The sequence below is a fragment of the Protopterus annectens genome, chromosome 4.part0 (genome assembly GCF_019279795.1).
Source record: "Protopterus annectens isolate FY-2018-M chromosome 4.part0, PAN1.0, whole genome shotgun sequence".
NCBI lineage: Eukaryota > Metazoa > Chordata > Ceratodontiformes > Protopteridae > Protopterus > Protopterus annectens.
Window position 1 is genome coordinate 1,209,437,667 of NC_056733.1, and position 14,483 is coordinate 1,209,452,149.

Below are 14,483 nucleotides of genomic sequence, written 5' to 3' on the forward strand. Positions count from 1 at the left end.
GTCATTGTTGGAAGGGGAAGAGGCCAAAGTATTGTCTGGACATGTTGGGGTACACCACATCTCACTACAAGTACCTCCCATGAAGGTAGTGGAATTATACCTCTCAACTTCCTAACACAAGAAATCTAGACAAAGCCTTAAATAAGGGGCAAGGACCCAAAAATATAGACAGGTTTTAAATATTACTCTTAAAAACTTAGAATGTTGTTAGAATAACAGGTTTTGTCTTAGTTTGCATTTCTGAAGGATATGAAGTCTGAAAGTGAAATATGTGTCATTATTTAGTGACTTCAATCCTCTAGTTTGCCAAAACCCACAATTTAAGAGGAGCAGACCAAAATATACGGCAAATTTTGAGACATTATGTGGAAATCTGGACAGCTGAGAAGCATGACTGGAACACATGCAGGCCATGTCAGCATTTATCTACACATAGCAGAACCTCTCATTTGAGGTCATGATCCCACATCACTGTGACATCAATGTCTGTAGGATCACATGCATCATGTAGCTCATGACATTGTAGCAAGTCACCATCCGGCGAACATGACAGCCCCTCCTTGAGATCACATGCACCTTTACCTACCCTGTCTTTAGGAGACCTTGTGTATAACACATGTGATCTTCACCTACTGAGACTCAGGTTACAAATTTCAGGTACTTAAAATATGAAATGTAGTATTTACCTACCATGCCTATCAATATATTAATGAGACTGTTTAATATCAAAGAAAAGTTGTTAGATAAATAAAAATTATAACTGCAGAATAAGTGTTTGTGTACAATGCAATTCAGCATTAAGAGGCCTTGCATGTATATGTATATAATTTTATTAATGGCAATAGATACAGTAAAAGATAATAATTGGAAATAAAGGTGAAGAGCATAATATGCAAATTGCAATATTAGCACCATTAAGGGGCCATCCATTATCAATAGTTTTCAACTGAGCAATGGTAAAACTCACAATTACACAAAATGCAAAACAAATACTACACACTAAAAAGTGGATAGTACTCACCTAAGAAAAAAAGATTGTATGAGTATCCTGCCGTCAGCATTAGCACTGTTGCCACTTTACCCTCAGCACTGCACATATGATGATTTCTATTTCTGAAGTCACAAGTGAGTATGTATGACATAATAAATAAATCTGATGTACAGTACCTTAGGAGAGAACAGTAAATAATTTCTAATATATCACAGTTAAAACTGAGGAAGCATTGCATAAAAAAAGTGATATATTTCCTATTCCCGTGCATGGTATGAACACGTTAAATGTGAGTATAGAGATTGTAATACATACACTTTTTTAGAATCCAAGCAGTCATTTTCTAAAAAAAACACTTTTTAATAAACTGCCATTTCAGCAAACTCAGTATGTGCATACTTAAATTGACTTCCTAAGCAAAATTTCTTCTGCAAAATAGTAAAAAGTATAAATATTCCTTACATGATGCCTTACAACATCACTGACAAGGTGTCTGTGAGAAGGCAGACTGAACTTTTTATAAACACTAATATGAGTACCTGTTCTGAAAAAATATTTAAAGATAAGAGGGAATGTCTGATGAAGAGAGACAGTAGACTGCATGCACCACACAGCATAGTCCATATATATATATATATATATATATATATATATATATATATATATATATATATATATGTCAATGCATTCATCAATTATGCTATATGTGTTTTCTTTTTATAAGAAAGGAAATGCTGACCTGAATGCCTTATCTATAGTTCTGGACCAGACACCACCTCTTTACCTGCACAACTATATACCATGCATGGACCTGCCACATGGGGGTCCCTTACCACTGCTTCTGTCTGGCCATCATTATTCATATTAGGACCTGCACTGGAAGCTGCCATGGCAATAAAGGTCAATTCACCACAAGACTGGAGCACAATCATACTGTGCATAATGCAACATGTTGTAAGCAACCTGCATGCAGTAGCTGGGTCATATTGAAGGGGACCCCAGACTCATCCATGCAAATGAAGTAAACTTTTAACATGCCAAACACTCTCACTATGAAAAGATGAGTCTGGGACAGGGTGGTGTGAAGATTATCTTCCACAGCTCCCATCAGATCTCTCACAGTTATCATGAGCCATGGCTCCAGTGGATACCGTGCATCACCAGAAAAGCAAAACAACAGAGTTGCCAAGTTTAATGGCAAGATCACACACTTCAAAAATGTACATAACTACAGAAAGTGACACTGGATCACAAAATCAAGTACATGGTGACAATACACTACAGATTGTAGAGGGAGAAAATGCATGCTCCTCAATGCTATTTTGTCCAGACCCACAGGAACACTTCTGGATGACTTCTGGATAACAGCAGAAATTCAGAGGTAATAGTGTCCATTGCGACACATTTATGAAGGTTTTCAAGGCACAAATACATGTCACAGCTGTCTCAGGAAACATGTAAATAATTTGCTGCCCGCAACAAATGTGCTGCTGTGACATTGTTAAGGCTCATTACACAGCCTCAGATAGTTGGCTAGAAATGGTTACAGTACTGCAGGGTACACAAGGATTTCCAACACGACACAGAAATGGTAGAGAGTGGGGATAATCCCATGACCATTCTGATCCGTTGTTTGGTGACACACAGAGCATCCATACCCACTTCCCCCATCCATACCCACTTCCCCCATCCATACCCACTTCCCCTCATACATTAGTGAGGACTAGTCATTGTTGGAAGGGGAAGAGGCCAAAGTATTGTCTGGACATGTTGGGGTACACCACATCTCACTACAAGTACCTCCCATGAAGGTAGTGGAATTATACCTCTCAACTTCCTAACACAAGAAATCTAGACAAAGCCTTAAATAATGGGGGGGGGGGGGGGCAAGGACCCAAAAATATAGACAGGTATTAAATATTACTCTTAAAAACTTAGAATGTTGTTAGAATAACAGGTTTTGTCTTAGTTTGCATTTCTGAAGGATATGAAGTCTGAAAGTGAAATATGTGTCATTATTTAGTGACTTCAGTCCTCTAGTTTGCCAAAAAAACCCACAATTTAAGAGGAGCAGACCAAAAATATACGGCAAATTTTGAGACATTATGTGGAAATCTGGACAGCTGAGAAGCTTGACTGGAACACATGCAGGCCATGTCAGCATTTATCTACACATAGCAGAACCTCTCATTTGAGGTCATGATCCCACATCACTGTGACATCAATGTCTGTAGGATCACATGCATCATGTAGCTCATGACATTGTAGCAAGTCACCATCCGGCCAACATGACAGCCCCTCCTTGAGATCACATGCACCTTTACCTACCCTGTCTTTAGGAGACCTTGTGTATAACACATGTGATCTTCACCTACTGAGACTCAGGTTACAAATTTCAGGTACTTAAAATATGAAATGTAGTATTTACCTACCATGCCTATCAATATATTAATGAGACTGTTTAATATCAAAGAAAAGTTGTTAGATAAATAAAAATTATAACTGCAGAATAAGTGTTTGTGTACAATGCAATTCAGCATTAAGAGGCCTTGCATGTATATGTATATAATTTTATTAATGGCAATAGATACAGTAAAAGATAATAATTGGAAATAAAGGTGAAGAGCATAATATGCAAATTGCAATATTAGCACCATTAAGGGGCCATCCATTATCAATAGTTTTCAACTGAGCAATGGTAAAACTCACAATTACACAAAATGCAAAACAAATACTACACACTAAAAGTGGATAGTACTCACCTAAGAAAAAAGATTGTATGAGTATCCTGCGTCAGCATTAGCACTGTTGCCACTTCACCCTCAGCACTGCACATATGATGATTTCTATTTCTGAAGTCACAAGTGAGTATGTATGACATAATAAATAAATCTGATGTACAGTACCTTAGGAGAGAACAGTAAATAATTTCTAATATATCACAGTTAAAACTGAGGAAGCATTGCATAAAAAAGTGATATATTTCCTATTCCCGTGCATGGTATGAACACGTTAAATGTGAGTATAGAGATTGTAATACATACACTTTTTAGAATCCAAGCAGTCATTTTCTAAAAAACACTTTTAATAAACTGCCATTTCAGCAAACTCAGTATGTGCATACTTAAATTGACTTCCTAAGCAAAATTTCTTCTGCAAAATAGTAAAAGTATAAATATTCCTTACATGATGCCTTACAACATCACTGACAAGGTGTCTGTGAGAAGGCAGACTGAACTTTTTATAAACACTAATATGAGTACCTGTTCTGAAAAAATATTTAAAGATAAGAGGGAATGTCTGATGAAGAGAGACAGTAGACTGCATGCACCACACAGCATAGTCCATATATATATATATATATATATATATATATATATATATATATATATATATATATATATATATATATATATATATATATATATATGTCAATGCATTCATCAATTATGCTATATGTGTTTTCTTTTTATAAGAAAGGAAATGCTGACCTGAATGCCTTATCTATAGTTCTGGACCAGACACCACCTCTTTACCTGCACAACTATATACCATGCATGGACCTGCCACATGGGGTCCCTTACCACTGCTTCTGTCTGGCCATCATTATTCATATTAGGACCTGCACTGGAAGCTGCCATGGCAATAAAGGTCAATTCACCACAAGACTGGAGCACAATCATAGTGTGCATAATGCAACATGTTGTAAGCAACCTGCATGCAGTAGCTGGGTCATATTGAAGGGGGGACCCCAGACTCATCCATGCAAATGAAGTAAACTTTTAACATGCCAAACACTCTCACTATGAAAAGATGAGTCTGGGACAGGGTGGTGTGAAGATTATCTTCCACAGCTCCCATCAGATCTCTCACAGTTATCATGAGCCATGGCTCCAGTGGATACCGTGCATCACCAGAAAAGCAAAACAACAGAGTTGCCAAGTTTAATGGCAAGATCACACACTTCAAAAATGTACATAACTACAGAAAGTGACACTGGATCACAAAATCAAGTACATGGTGACAATACACTACAGATTGTAGAGGGGAAAATGCATGCTCCTCAATGCTATTTTGTCCAGACCCACAGGAACACTTCTGGATGACTTCTGGATAACAGCAGAAATTCAGAGGTAATAGTGTCCATTGCGACACCTTTATGAAGGTTTTCAAGGCACAAATACATGTCACAGCTGTCTCAGGAAACATGTAAATAATTTGCTGCCCGGCAACAAATGTGCTGCTGTGACATTGTTAAGGCTCATTACACAGCCTCAGATAGTTGGCTAGAAATGGTTACAGTACTGCAGGGTACACAAGGATTTCCAACACGACACAGAAATGGTAGAGAGTGGGGATAATCCCATGACCATTCTGATCCGTTGTTTGGTGACACACAGAGCATCCATACCCACTTCCCCCATCCATACCCACTTCCCCATCCATACCCACTTCCCTCATACATTAGTGAGGACTAGTCATTGTTGGAAGGGAAGAGGCCAAAGTATTGTCTGGACATGTTGGGGTACACCACATCTCACTACAAGTACCTCCCATGAAGGTAGTGGAATTATACCTCTCAACTTCCTAACACAAGAAATCTAGACAAAGCCTTAAATAATGGGGGGGGGGGGCAAGGACCCAAAAATATAGACAGGTTTTAAATATTACTCTTAAAAACTTAGAATGTTGTTAGAATAACAGGTTTTGTCTTAGTTTGCATTTCTGAAGGATATGAAGTCTGAAAGTGAAATATGTGTCATTATTTAGTGACTTCAATCCTCTAGTTTGCCAAAAAAACCCACAATTTAAGAGGAGCAGACCAAAAATATACGGCAAATTTTGAGACATTATGTGGAAATCTGGACAGCTGAGAAGCATGACTGGAACACATGCAGGCCATGTCAGCATTTATCTACACATAGCAGAACCTCTCATTTGAGGTCATGATCCCACATCACTGTGACATCAATGTCTGTAGGATCACATGCATCATGTAGCTCATGACATTGTAGCAAGTCACCATCCGGCCAACATGACAGCCCCTCCTTGAGATCACATGCACCTTTACCTACCCTGTCTTTAGGAGACCTTGTGTATAACACATGTGATCTTCACCTACTGAGACTCAGGTTACAAATTTCAGGTACTTAAAATATGAAATGTAGTATTTACCTACCATGCCTATCAATATATTAATGAGACTGTTTAATATCAAAGAAAATTTGTTAGATAAATAAAAATTATAACTGCAGAATAAGTGTTTGTGTACAATGCAATTCAGCATTAAGAGGCCTTGCATGTATATGTATATAATTTTATTAATGGCAATAGATACAGTAAAAGATAATAATTGGAAATAAAGGTGAAGAGCATAATATGCAAATTGCAATATTAGCACCATTAAGGGGCCATCCATTATCAATAGTTTTCAACTGAGCAATGGTAAAACTCACAATTACACAAAATGCAAAACAAATACTACACACTAAAAAGTGGATAGGACTCACCTAAGAAAAAAAGATTGTATGAGTATCCTGCCGTCAGCATTAGCACTGTTGCCACTTCACCCTCAGCACTGCACATATGATGATTTCTATTTCTGAAGTCACAAGTGAGTATGTATGACATAATAAATAAATCTGATGTACAGTACCTTAGGAGAGAACAGTAAATAATTTCTAATATATCACAGTTAAAACTGAGGAAGCATTGCATAAAAAAAGTGATATATTTCCTATTCCCGTGCATGGTATGAACACGTTAAATGTGAGTATAGAGATTGTAATACATACACTTTTTAGAATCCAAGCAGTCATTTTCTAAAAAAACACTTTTTAATAAACTGCCATTTCAGCAAACTCAGTATGTGCATACTTAAATTGACTTCCTAAGCAAAATTTCTTCTGCAAAATAGTAAAAGTATAAATATTCCTTACATGATGCCTTACAACATCACTGACAAGGTGTCTGTGAGAAGGCAGACTGAACTTTTTATAAACACTAATATGAGTACCTGTTCTGAAAAAATATTTAAAGATAAGAGGAATGTCTGATGAAGAGAGACAGTAGACTGCATGCACCACACAGCATAGTCCATATATATATATATATATATATATATATATATATATATATATATATATATATATATATATATATATATATATGTCAATGCATTCATCAGTTATGCTATATGTGTTTTCTTTTTATAAGAAAGGAAATGCTGACCTGAATGCCTTATCTATAGTTCTGGACCAGACACCACCTCTTTACCTGCACAACTATATACCATGCATGGACCTGCCACATGGGGGTCCCTTACCACTGCTTCTGTCTGGCCATCATTATTCATATTAGGACCTGCACTGGAAGCTGCCATGGCAATAAAGGTCAATTCACCACAAGACTGGAGCACAATCATACTGTGCATAATGCAACATGTTGTAAGCAACCTGCATGCAGTAGCTGGGTCATATTGAAGGGGGGACCCCAGACTCATCCATGCAAATGAAGTAAACTTTTAACATGCCAAACACTCTCACTATGAAAAGATGAGTCTGGGACAGGGTGGTGTGAAGATTATCTTCCACAGCTCCCATCAGATCTCTCACAGTTATCATGAGCCATGGCTCCAGTGGATACCGTGCATCACCAGAAAAGCAAAACAACAGAGTTGCCAAGTTTAATGGCAAGATCACACACTTCAAAAATGTACATAACTACAGAAAGTGACACTGGATCACAAAATCAAGTACATGGTGACAATACACTACAGATTGTAGAGGGAGAAAATGCATGCTCCTCAATGCTATTTTGTCCAGACCCACAGGAACGCTTCTGGATGACTTCTGGATAACAGCAGAAATTCAGAGGTAATAGTGTCCATTGCGACACCTTTATGAAGGTTTTCAAGGCACAAATACATGTCACAGCTGTCTCAGGAAACATGTAAATAATTTGCTGCCCGGCAACAAATGTGCTGCTGTGACATTGTTAAGGCTCATTACACAGCCTCAGATAGTTGGCTAGAAATGGTTACAGTACTGCAGGGTACACAAGGATTTCCAACACGACACAGAAATGGTAGAGAGTGGGGATAATCCCATGACCATTCTGATCCGTTGTTTGGTGACACACAGAGCATCCATACCCACTTCCCCCATCCATACCCACTTCCCCCATCCATACCCACTTCCCCCATCCATACCCACTTCCCCTCATACATTAGTGAGGACTAGTCATTGTTGGAAGGGGAAGAGGCCAAAGTATTGTCTGGACATGTTGGGGTACACCACATCTCACTACAAGTACCTCCCATGAAGGTAGTGGAATTATACCTCTCAACTTCCTAACACAAAAAATCTAGACAAAGCCTTAAATAATGGGGGGGGGGCAAGGACCCAAAAATATAGACAGGTTTTAAATATTACTCTTAAAAACTGAGAATGTTGTTAGAATAACAGGTTTTGTCTTAGTTTGCATTTCTGAAGGATATGAAGTCTGAAAGTGAAATATGTGTCATTATTTAGTGACTTCAATCCTCTAGTTTGCCAAAAAAACCCACAATTTAAGAGGAGCAGACCAAAAATATACGGCAAATTTTGAGACATTATGTGGAAATCTGGACAGCTGAGAAGCATGACTGGAACACATGCAGGCCATGTCAGCATTTATCTACACATAGCAGAACCTCTCATTTGAGGTCATGATCCCACATCACTGTGACATCAATGTCTGTAGGATCACATGCATCATGTAGCTCATGACATTGTAGCAAGTCACCATCCGGCCAACATGACAGCCCCTCCTTGAGATCACATGCACCTTTACCTACCCTGTCTTTAGGAGACCTTGTGTATAACACATGTGATCTTCACCTACTGAGACTCAGGTTACAAATTTCAGGTACTTAAAATATGAAATGTAGTATTTACCTACCATGCCTATCAATATATTAATGAGACTGTTTAATATCAAAGAAAATTTGTTAGATAAATAAAAATTATAACTGCAGAATAAGTGTTTGTGTACAATGCAATTCAGCATTAAGAGGCCTTGCATGTATATGTATATAATTTTATTAATGGCAATAGATACAGTAAAAGATAATAATTGGAAATAAAGGTGAAGAGCATAATATGCAAATTGCAATATTAGCACCATTAAGGGCCATCCATTATCAATAGTTTTCAACTGAGCAATGGTAAAACTCACAATTACACAAAATGCAAAACAAATACTACACACTAAAAGTGGATAGTACTCACCTAAGAAAAAAAGATTGTATGAGTATCCTGCCGTCAGCATTAGCACTGTTGCCACTTCACCCTCAGCACTGCACATATGATGATTTCTATTTCTGAAGTCACAAGTGAGTATGTATGACATAATAAATAAATCTGATGTACAGTACCTTAGGAGAGAACAGTAAATAATTTCTAATATATCACAGTTAAAACTGAGGAAGCATTGCATAAAAAAAGTGATATATTTCCTATTCCCGTGCATGGTATGAACACGTTAAATGTGAGTATAGAGATTGTAATACATACACTTTTTTAGAATCCAAGCAGTCATTTTCTAAAAAAACACTTTTTAATAAACTGCCATTTCAGCAAACTCAGTATGTGCATACTTAAATTGACTTCCTAAGCAAAATTTCTTCTGCAAAATAGTAAAAAGTATAAATATTCCTTACATGATGCCTTACAACATCACTGACAAGGTGTCTGTGAGAAGGCAGACTGAACTTTTTATAAACACTAATATGAGTACCTGTTCTGAAAAAATATTTAAAGATAAGAGGGAATGTCTGATGAAGAGAGACAGTAGACTGCATGCACCACACAGCATAGTCCATATATATATATATATATATATATATATATATATATATATATATATATATATATATATATATATATATGTCAATGCATTCATCAATTATGCTATATGTGTTTTCTTTTTATAAGAAAGGAAATGCTGACCTGAATGCCTTATCTATAGTTCTGGACCAGACACCACCTCTTTACCTGCACAACTATATACCATGCATGGACCTGCCACATGGGGTCCCTTACCACTGCTTCTGTCTGGCCATCATTATTCATATTAGGACCTGCACTGGAAGCTGCCATGGCAATAAAGGTCAATTCACCACAAGACTGGAGCACAATCATACTGTGCATAATGCAACATGTTGTAAGCAACCTGCATGCAGTAGCTGGGTCATATTGAAGGGGGGACCCCAGACTCATCCATGCAAATGAAGTAAACTTTTAACATGCCAAACACTCTCACTATGAAAAGATGAGTCTGGGACAGGGTGGTGTGAAGATTATCTTCCACAGCTCCCATCAGATCTCTCACAGTTATCATGAGCCATGGCTCCAGTGGATACCGTGCATCACCAGAAAAGCAAAACAACAGAGTTGCCAAGTTTAATGGCAAGATCACACACTTCAAAAATGTACATAACTACAGAAAGTGACACTGGATCACAAAATCAAGTACATGGTGACAATACACTACAGATTGTAGAGGGAGAAAATGCATGCTCCTCAATGCTATTTTGTCCAGACCCACAGGAACACTTCTGGATGACTTCTGGATAACAGCAGAAATTCAGAGGTAATAGTGTCCATTGTGACACCTTTATAAAGGTTTTCAAGGCACAAATACATGTCACAGCTGTCTCAGGAAACATGTAAATAATTTGCTGCCCGGCAACAAATGTGCTGCTGTGACATTGTTAAGGCTCATTACACAGCCTCAGATAGTTGGCTAGAAATGGTTACAGTACTGCAGGGTACACAAGGATTTCCAAGACGACACAGAAATGGTAGAGAGTGTGGATAATCCCATGACCATTCTGATCTGTTGTTTGGTGACACACAGAGCATCTATACCCACTTCCCCCATCCATACCCACTTCCCCCATCCATACCCACTTCCCCTCATACATTAGTGAGGACTAGTCATTGTTGGAAGGGGAAGAGGCCAAAGTATTGTCTGGACATGTTGGGGTACACCACATCTCACTACAAGTACCTCCCATGAAGGTAGTGGAATTATACCTCTCAACTTCCTAACACAAGTAATCTAGACAAAGCCTTAAATAATGGGGTGGGGGCAAGGACCCAAAAATATAGACAGGTTTTAAATATTACTCTTAAAAACTTAGAATGTTGTTAGAATAACAGGTTTTGTCTTAGTTTGCATTTCTGAAGGATATGAAGTCTGAAAGTGAAATATGTGTCATTATTTAGTGACTTCAATCCTCTGTAGTTTGCCAAAAAAAAACACAATTTAAGAGGAGCAGACCAAAAATATACGGCAAATTTTGAGACATTATGTGGAAATCTGGACAGCTGAGAAGCATGACTGGAACACATGCAGGCCATGTCAGCATTTATCTACACATAGCAGAACTTCTCATTTGAGGTCATGATCCCACATCACTGTGACATCAATGTCTGTAGGATCACATGCATCATGTCGCTCATGACATTGTAGCAAGTCACCATCCGGCCAACATGACAGCCCCTCCTTGAGATCACATGCACCTTTACCTACCCTGTCTTTAGGAGACCTTGTATATAACACATGTGATCTTCACCTACTGAGACTCAGGTTACAAATTTCAGGTACTTAAAATATGAAATGTAGTATTTACCTACCATGCCTATCAATATATTAATGAGACTGTTTAATATCAAAGAAAATTTGTTAGATAAATAAAATTATAACTGCAGAATAAGTGTTTGTGTACAATGCAATTCAGCATTAAGAGGCCTTGCATGTATATGTATATAATTTTATTAATGGCAATAGATACAGTAAAAGATAATAATTGGAAATAAAGGTGAAGAGCATAATATGCAAATTGCAATATTTAGCACCATTAAGGCCATCCATTATCAATAGTTTTCAACTGAGCAATGGTAAAACTCACAATTACACAAAATGCAAAACAAATACTACACACTAAAAAGTGGATAGTACTCACCTAAGAAAAAGATTGTATGAGTATCCTGCCGTCAGCATTAGCACTGTTGCCACTTCACCCTCAGCACTGCACATATGATGATTTCTATTTCTGAAGTCACAAGTGAGTATGTATGACATAATAAATAAATCTGATGTACAGTACCTTAGGAGAGAACAGTAAATAATTTCTAATATATCACAGTTAAAACTGAGGAAGCATTGCATAAAAAAAGTGATATATTTCCTATTCCCGTGCATGGTATGAACACGTTAAATGTGAGTATAGAGATTGTAATACATACACTTTTTTAGAATCCAAGCAGTCATTTTCTAAAAAAAACACTTTTTAATAAACTGCCATTTCAGCAAACTCAGTATGTGCATACTTAAATTGACTTCCTAAGCAAAATTTCTTCTGCAAAATAGTAAAAAGTATACATATTCCTTACATGATGCCTTACAACATCACTGACAAGGTGTCTGTGAGAAGGCAGACTGAACTTTTTATAAACACTAATATGAGTACCTGTTCTGAAAAAATATTTAAAGATAAGAGGGAATGTCTGATGAAGAGAGACAGTAGACTGCATGCACCACACAGCATAGTCTATATATATATATATATATATATATATATATATATATATATATATATATATATATATATCTATATGTCAATGCATTCATCAATTATGCTATATGTGTTTTCTTTTTATAAGAAAGGAAATGCTGACCTGAATGCCTTATCTATAGTTCTGGACCAGACACCACCTCTTTACCTGCACAAATATATACCATGCATGGACCTGCCACATGGGGGTCCCTTACCACTGCTTCTGTCTGGCCATCATTATTCATATTAGGACCTGCACTGGAAGCTGCCATGGCAATAAAGGTCAATTCACCACAAGACTGGAGCACAATCATACTGTGCATAATGCAACATGTTGTAAGCAACCTGCATGCAGTAGCTGGGTCATATTGAAGGGGGGACCCCAGACTCATCCATGCAAATGAAGTAAACTTTTAACATGCCAAACACTCTCACTATGAAAAGATGAGTCTGGGACAGGGTGGTGTGAAGATTACCTTCCACAGCTCCCATCAGATCTCTCACAGTTATCATGAGCCATGGCTCCAGGGGATACCGTGCATCACCAGTAAAGCAAAACAAAAAAAAAAGAGAAAATGTGGGAGACAAAAAAAAAAAAAAAAAACTGGTTTAGTATTAAACAACACATTTACTATGAATAAAAATCTGATGATAAATAATAAGAATTTCCACTTACCAGAAAGGACCATGTAGGAAGAGGTGGTAGAGAGAGCTAGTGTGCCAAATATAGAAATCATGTGCACTGCTGGGCAGACACATTGGTGATGCATCCCCATGCATCATGCACTAACTGGCAATCTGTGGAATGGTAGTCTTCCTATTGTGGTACTACACCCACACCCCCACACCCTTGGACATGGTGGGGTCCTAATGGCGACTTGGGCACAATCTATGCCTCAGGCTCTTCAGTGAAACATGCCTCCTCATAAAATGGACTCCTAGTTTGGGCTCAGTCTTGAAGTGACACTGGAAAATAGATGTACTCCTTCACACATGCCACGTGTACACCCAGGAAGTGTTGAAGTGTCCTTGAGGTAGAAGACAGTGAAATGCCCAATATGTCTCCAGTCTGTCTCTGGAAGGTCCCCATGGCAAGTATAGTAAAGGCTATATATACCTTACTATCCATAGAGATAGGAAGGCCAGCCATCCCCTTGCACTTCTATAGTGGCCATACATGCTTACTAAGACACATTCCATATCCCTGTCCACACCGATCATATCAAGGATTTCTTGCTTATCAAAATTATGACTTATTCTCTGCCTATGCCTTCACCTTCTTGGCAGGTGTGTGCCACTGGATGCAAGCAGTTTTGACTCAGCCAAGACCAGCAGCTCACACCAGGAAGTAGCAATGCTAGCAGCAAGTGAAAGCATCTTCGCCAATTACAAAATCAATAGAAAAGGCATAATTCTGCCTTTTATAATATATCCTCAGACAGTACCGAGATGCTTCAAAGTATGACTATGAATCTCAAACAGGTAGGTTGAGGGTTTATTAACATACAAAGTTTTGCATCTCTTCTCAATAGCGTCTCATTATTACTTCATTGCGTACGTTTATTCTAGGCCATCACCTAGAAGCATAAATGGCCTCCATCATGAATCACATCAGAGCTGCTCTTACATGCAATGCAGACAGCAACAATTGCCTTAACACATTTGCATAATGACTGTGAATTCCACCCAGAAAGTGCACTGCAGTGAATTCCTACTGGAAATGTAATTCGGAGTTACAAATTGGAAATGTTCAAGTTACACTTGGTAAAGTGTACAGAAGTCCAAGAATGTAGAAAATATCAAAATTTCAACATATATACAGTCATAGTAATTAAACTTCTTGAAGACCAGTAGTTCAGTTTACAAGGCAATCACACATATGAACCT